The 6,893-nt window shown below is 38.0% G+C and overlaps 1 long non-coding RNA gene across 1 annotated transcript; it reads left to right on the plus strand.

The window, feature by feature from the left end:
* Nucleotides 1-5,700: 5,700 nt before the first annotated feature.
* Nucleotides 5,701-6,381, plus strand: LOC120962393 (uncharacterized). The gene is made up of 2 exons (XR_012182775.1): nt 5,701-5,926; nt 6,093-6,381. It is a non-coding gene; the product is annotated as an uncharacterized lncRNA (long non-coding RNA).
* Nucleotides 6,382-6,893: the final 512 nt, after the last annotated feature.

Here is a 6,893-nt window from a genome sequence, read left to right on the forward strand (position 1 = left end):
CAACTCATGAATTACAATTCGATACTTAGAACAAAATATGACTCTATATGAATGCCTCCGACGGTGTACCGGGATGTGCAATGACTCATTAATGACATGTATGAAAGAATTATGAACGGTGGCTTTGCCACAAATACGATGTCAACTACAGGATCATGCAAAGCAACATGACAATGATGAAGCGTGTCATAATAAACGTAACGGTGGTAAGTTGCATGGAAATATATCTCGGAATGGCTATGGAAATGCCATAATAGGTAGGTATGGTGGCTGTTTTGAGGAAGGTATATGGTGGGTGTATGATACCGGCGAAAGGTGCGTGGTATTAGAGCGGCTAGCAATGGTGGAAGGAAGAGAGTGTGTATAATCCATGGACTCAACATTAGTCATAAAGAACTTACTTGTTGCAAAAATCTACGAGTTATCAAAGAAAAGTATTATGCGCATGCTCCTAAGGGGATAGATCGGTAGGAAAGACCATCGCTCGTCCCCGACCGCCACTCATAAGGAAGACAATAAATAAATAAATCATGCTCCGACTTCATCACATAACGGTTCACCATACGTTCATGCTATGGGAATCACAAACTTTAACGCAAGTATTTCTCTAATTCACAACTACTCAACTAGCATGACTCTAGTATCACCATCTTCATATCTCAAAACAATGATAAAGAATCAAACTTCTCATAGTATTCAATGCACTTATTATGAAAGTTTTTATTATATCCTCTTGGATGCCCATCATATTAGGACTAAATTCATAACCAACGCAAATTACCATGCTGTTTAGGACTCTCAAAATAATATAAGTGAAGCATGAGAGTTCATCTATTTCTTCAAAATAAAACCACTGCCGTGCTCTAAAAGATATAAGTGAAGCACTAGAGCAAATGACAAACTACTCCGAAAGATATAAGTGAAGAGCAATGAGTAGTCGAATAATTATGTAACTATGTGAAGACTCTCTAACATTTAAGAATTTCAGATCTTGGTATTTTATTCAAACAGCAAGCAAAACAAAAGAAAATAAAATGACGCTCCAAGCAAAACACATATCATGTGGTGAATAAAAATATAGCTCCAAGTAAAGTTACCGATGAACGAAGACGAAAGAGGGGATGCCTTCCGGGGCATCCCCAAGCTTAGGCTCTTGGTTGTCCTTGAATATTACCTTGGGGTGCCTTGGGCATCCCCAAGCTTAGGCTCTTGCCACTCCTTATTCCATAGTCCATCGAATCCTTACCCAAAACTTGAAACTTCACATCACAAAACTCATAAGAAAATCTAGTGAGCTCCGTTAGCGAAAGAAAACAAAACACCACTTCAAGGTACTGTAATGAACTCATTCTTTATTTGCATTGGTGTTAAATATACTGTATTCCAACTTCTCTATGGTTTATAAACTATTTTACTAGCCATAGATTCATCAAAATAAGCAAACAACACACGAAAAACAAAATCTGTCAAAAACAGAACAGTCTGTAGTAATCTGTAACTAACGCAAACTTCTGGAACTCAGAAAAATCTACCAAAATAGGAAGACCTAGATAATTTGTTTATTGATCTACTGCAATTGGAATCAGTATTTTATCACGTTCTGGTGATTTTTAACAATTGTTTTCGTGAACAGAAAGTTTCTGGAATTTTCAGCAAGATCAAATAACTATCATCCAAGAAGATCCTATAGGTTTAACTTGGCACAAACACTAATTAAAACATAAAACCACATCTAACCAGAGGCTAGATAGATTATTTATTCCTAAACAGAACCAAAAAGCAAGAAACTAAAATAAAGTTGGGTTGCCTCCCAACAAGCGCTAACGTTTAACGCCCCTAGCTAGGCATGATGATTTCAATGATGCTCACATAAAAGATAAGAATTGAAACATAAAGAGAGCATCATGAAAAATATGACTAGCACATTTAAGTCTAACCCACTTCCTATGCATAGGGATTTTGTGAACAAACAACTTATGGGAACAATAATCAACTAGCATAGGAAGGCAAAACAAGCATAACTTCAAAACTTTAAGCACATAGAGAGGAAACTTGATATTATTGCAATTCCTACAAGCATATATTCCTCCCTCATAATAACTTTCAGTAGCATCATGAATGAATTCTACAATATAACCATCACATAAAGCATTCTTTTCATGATCTACAAGCATATAATTTTTATTACTCTCCACATAAGCAAATTTCTTCTCATGAATAATAGTGGGAGCAAACTCAACAAAATAATTATCATGTGAGGCATAATCCAATTGAAAACTAAAATCATGATGACAAGTTTCATGGTTATCATTATTCTTAATAGCATACAAGTCCTCACAATAATCATCATAGATAGCAACTTTGTTCTCATAATCAATTGGAACCTCTTCCGAAATAGTGGATTCATCACTAAATAAAGTCATGACCTCTCCAAATCCACTTTCATCAATATAATCATCATAAATAGGAGGCATGCTTTCATCATAATAAATTTGCTCATCAAAACTTGGGGGACAAAAAATAGCATCTTCATCAAACATAGCTTCCCCAAGCTTGTGGCTTTGCATATCATTAGCATCATGGATATTCAAGGAATTCATACTAACAACATTGCAATCATGCTCATCATTCACATATTTAGTGCCAAACATTCTAATGCATTCTTCTTCTAGCACTTGAGCACAATTATCGGAATCCTTATTTTCACGAAATACATTAAAAAGATGAAGCATATGAGGCACCCTTAATTCCATTTTTTGTTTTATTTTATAGACTAAACTAGTGATAAAACAAGAACCAAAAAGATTCGATTGCAAGATCTAAAGATATACCTTCAAGCACTCACCTCCCCTACAACGGCGCCAGAAAAGATATACCTTCTACTACGCAACCTTTCCTTGTTGGGCCTCCAAGTGCAGAAGTTTGTAGGGCAGTAGCAAATTTCCCTCAAGTGGATGACCTAAGGTTTATCAATCCGTGGGAGGCATAGGATGAAGATGGTCTCTCTCAAACAACCCTGCAACCAAATAACAAAGAGTCTCTTGTGTCCCCAACACACCCAATACAATGGTAAATTGTATAGGTGCACTAGTTCGGCGAAGAGATGGTGATACAAGTGCAATATGGATGATAGATATAGGTTTTTGTAATCTGAAAATATAAAAACAGCAAGGTAACTAATGATAAAAGTGAGCGTAAATGGTATTGCAATGCGTTGAAACAAGGCCTAGGGTTCATACTTTCACTAGTGCAAGTTCTCTCAACAATAATAACATAATTGGATCATATAACTATCCCTCAACATGCAACAAAGAGTCACTCCAAAGTCACTAATAGCGGAGAACAGACGAAGAGATTATTGTAGGGTACGAAACCACCTCAAAGTTATTCTTTTGGATCGATCTATTCAAGACTTCGTACTAGAATAACACCTTAAGACACATATCAACCAAAACCCTAATGTCACCTAGATACTCCAATGTCACCTCAAGTATCCGTGGGTATGATTATACGATATGCATCACACAATCTCAGATTCATCTATTCAACCAACACAAAGTACTTCAAAGAGTGCCCCAAAGTTCCTACCGGAGAGTCAAGACGAAAACGTGTGCTAACCCCTATGCATAGGTTCATGGGCGGAACCTGCAAGTTGATCACCAAAACATACATCAAGTGGATCACGTGATATCCCATTGTCACCACAGATAAGCACGGCAAGACATACATCAAGTATTCTCAAATCCTTAAAGACTCAATCCGATAAGATAACTTCAAAGGGAAAACTCAATCCATTACAAGAGAGTAGAGGGGGGTAAACATCATAAGATCCAACTATAATAGCAAAGCTCGCGATACATCAGGATCGTATCACCTCAAGAACACGAGAGAGAGAGAGATCAAATACATAGCTACTGGTACATACCCTCAGCCCCGAGGGTGAACTACTCCCTCCTCGTCATGGAGAGCGCCGAGATGATGAAGATGGCCACCGGTGAGGGATCCCCCCTCCGGCAGGGTGCCAGAACAGGGTCCCGATTGGTTTTCGGTGGCTACAGAGGCTTGCGGTGGCGGAACTCCCGATCTATTATGTTCTCCGATGTTTTTAGGGTATATGGACATATATAGGCAAAAGAAGTCGGTCAGGGGAGCCACGAGGGGCCCATGAGGGTGGAGGGCGCGCCCAGGGGGTGGGCACGCCTCCTGCCTCGTGCCTTCCTCGTTGCTTCCCTTACATACACTCCAAGTCTTCTGGATTGCTTCCGTTCCAAAAATAACTCTCCCGAAGGTTTCATTCCGTTTGGACTCCGTTTGATATTCCTTTTCTACGAAATACTAAAACAAGGGAAAAAACAGAAACTGGCACTGGGCTCTGGGTTAATAGGTTAGTCCCCAAAATAATATAAAAGTGTAAAATAAAGCCCATAAACATCGAAAACAGATAATATAATAGCATGGAACAATCAAAAATTATAGATACGTTGGAGACGTATCAAAGCGCCTCTTTTCTAATAAACGTCGCTCCGGATAATTTGTTCAATCGATACTTAACTCTTTGGTTCAGAGCACTTTGATTCTTTGGCCACATGGCTTGGGTACGTGATGCCTTTCTATGTGATGTTTTCTATTCAGAAGAGTGTGGAAATTTAATTCATTCTGAAGCACCACCAAGTGCTCATTTCAACCATTTGGTACTCTTTATACACTTGTCCCGAATTACTTGTCTTAGATTTATCTAGATACAGATGTAGGGATGTAAGTACATCTGTACCTAGACAAATCTAATACAAGTAATTTGGGACGAAGGTAAAACTATCCAAAAGCTTTTATGAAGATGGATTTTTCTTCGATTCTTGTTGTGCCATCTGCCATACATAGATCATCTTTCTCTACTATCTGATTCTTCCCATGTAGATGTTGGGGAGAATTTTCCTTGAATTGTTGAACAATTATAATCTACCTAGTGTAATCTTCTTCCCGTGTAGTGTAATCTCTGAATGATGCTGGTTTAAGATAAGACGAAAATCTACGTTGAACAATGATGCTAGTCTAAATCCAATGTTGTGTAGTCTCTGAATCTTCCCACGTAGATACATAGATATCATTGTGCATGGTTCACCTAGGTTGTGACTGTTATATAATAAATTTCAATCAAATATCCATCGCTACTCCAAGCCTATGATATTATCTTTGCTCAAGTTATTATTACTGCCGTTGTTACACTTGTTACAAAACTACTACTTTTACTGTTACCGTTGCCCTACTGTTTCCACTGCTATCATATTACTGTGCTATAATAAATTGCTACAAGGAAGTGACTTCTCAGGTGTAGTCGAATTGACAACTCAAATACTGAGGCTTATAAATATTTTTTGGCTCCTGTATGTGAAATCAATAAATTTGGGTGAAATACCACCATCGGAGACTGTTGCGACCCCCTATACTTGTGGGTCATCACACTACTAGGGCCAAATCATCGGATCCGGGGGCTTGGCGTACATGCCCTGAAAATTTGACATGAATTCGATTTCTAGGCTATCCCATGTACCAATCGAGTTCGGCGGTAAGGTGTGTAGCCAGTGCCAAGAAGATCCTTTCAACATTAAAGGAAGATATTTTATGAAGGATATTATTATTCACTATTCACTAAATATGGATGGTTTTATTCCTGGCAATTAATAGTAGATGATAAGCCGCCAGCTCAACGCAATTAATCATTACTAAACATAGATCAAATTGGTTGGCTATATATATACAAACATATAGCAGTTAGCAAGTATACCGTTGTCGACCATATGCAAAAAAAAATCCTTACAAACTAAAACTACTCATATTAGCAAGGATAAAGCTTATATTACCATGGACAGAGGCAAGGTGATTATGCTTGTGATGGTCATCCTTCCATGCCTCATAATATTTTCTCAGGGTGAGTACCCAAAAATAATGAGTTGAACTTCTCGTAAAGATATTGGTTAATCTTATATGATCTTGGGAAAAAATCCCATTGAGAACCATCACTAAGTTATTTTGAAATTTTGTATAAATTTTTGTAATACCTAATTGAATGAGAACACACTTATTTGCATATGCAGCTCAAGCAACTGATCAGCTGGATAGCGGTAAGATCGAGTTATGCATATGCCCAGAGAAAGATCCACCTGCCCAAATGGTTTGTGCTTCTGTTGTGCACTGGAGCAAGAACGTTGCTCTAGGACTAGGAAAGAATGCATTTGTGAACCTGGTTGCCACCAACCTCCTTCAGATGCAACCTACCCCCGTCCCCTCTCTTTGCCTTAAAACACTGTTTCAGATTGTTGTGATGAAAAGTATTGTCATGAATATCTTGGAGTAAAGAAATAAGTTATAATCATCACATGGTTAGCTTTATGTTCCTTTGGATTGAATTGATATATAGTCATATTCTTATGTTTCCAAAGTGTAGCATGGGCTATATATGCCATGAACTACTGGGAGTATGAACTTTTTAAGGTATATTTTTGTGATTGGCAAAAAAGTACTAACCATTCTAGCAGAAGACCGTTGCACTAGGACCATGGAGAATGATAAAAAAGGTTAAGCTCTTGACCGTGGCTTCTCATTTGCGATCTTCCATCGTGCCCTCCCTTGGAAAATAAATTAGATATATGGGTACGTTATACATTGACTTTGAGCGGTACTCCTTCTGTTCCATAATTATTGCCCTGGTCTTAGTTCAACTAGAACTAAGACCACGATAATAATTATGGAACGGAGGGAGTGCAAGGCTAAATATTTTCTGTATGGATACATTTTTTTATTCATGCAAAATGTGTGGATGGAGTTCTTTATCATCTGCTCGCCCCGGGCTTAAGCCCAAATAGGGGTTTTGACTGGATTCCTTTCATGTAAATTCT

The sequence above is a fragment of the Aegilops tauschii genome, chromosome 4 (assembly GCF_002575655.3).
Source record: "Aegilops tauschii subsp. strangulata cultivar AL8/78 chromosome 4, Aet v6.0, whole genome shotgun sequence".
In the NCBI taxonomy this organism is placed as follows: domain Eukaryota; kingdom Viridiplantae; phylum Streptophyta; class Magnoliopsida; order Poales; family Poaceae; genus Aegilops; species Aegilops tauschii.